The 743-nt window shown below is 32.2% G+C and overlaps 1 non-coding gene across 1 annotated transcript; it reads left to right on the top strand.

Moving 5' to 3' along the window:
- Positions 1-143: 143 nt before the first annotated feature.
- Trnas-gcu lies at positions 144-225 on the top strand. The gene has a single exon. It is a non-coding gene; the product is annotated as a tRNA-Ser (tRNA).
- Positions 226-743: the final 518 nt, after the last annotated feature.

Raw genomic sequence — 743 nt, forward strand, 5'->3', positions numbered from 1 at the left:
GCTTCTATATCAACACATCTCTGATAGTCGTACCTTGGAAGATGAACAGTACTACAAATGCTTTCTATTTCATAAAATAACAAATAAATATTTAATTCATTGTTTATGACGATTACAGTTTCCAAGACATAAATTATTTTACAGACGAGGTGGCCGAGTGGTTAAGGCGATGGACTGCTAATCCATAGGGCTTTGCACGCGTGGGTTCGAATCCCATCCTCGTCGAGATAAAGTAATATTTTGTTGTTATAAATAACATAGTGTATATACTGAACCATTCACGACAGAAACAATAAAATATTTACGTAAGAATCATCTTGATTAAAATTCTTAATTTTATGATGTAAGAGAACTTATCACTTAGCATCTTTCTACTGACTTTTTCTCGCAAAAACAAATAATGCTTTTACTTATTATTACAAAACTTGAACATAAGTGACACTGCATATTACAATTACTGATGAAAACAAAACTACAGTGATTACACTCTTCGAAACCGATTTGCTTACTTTCGTAACAAACTATAAACTGAAAGTCAAGAAGGATGGAATTCAAAACCCAATGGGTTTTTCGGGGGGAGGGCAAACCCTATGGATCTACTTTTCATCGCCTGATGGTATCAACATCTTGTTAACACTATTGTTAAAGGCTATAATAATCAATAGTAAAAAGGACGATTTCTAATAATATGTTGAATTTAACAATTCATCCAACAAGTTCAAATAAAATTTGACTAAGTAAAC

This window comes from Limulus polyphemus, unplaced genomic scaffold (assembly GCF_000517525.1).
Source record: "Limulus polyphemus unplaced genomic scaffold, Limulus_polyphemus-2.1.2 Scaffold108486, whole genome shotgun sequence".
Taxonomy (NCBI): domain Eukaryota; kingdom Metazoa; phylum Arthropoda; class Merostomata; order Xiphosura; family Limulidae; genus Limulus; species Limulus polyphemus.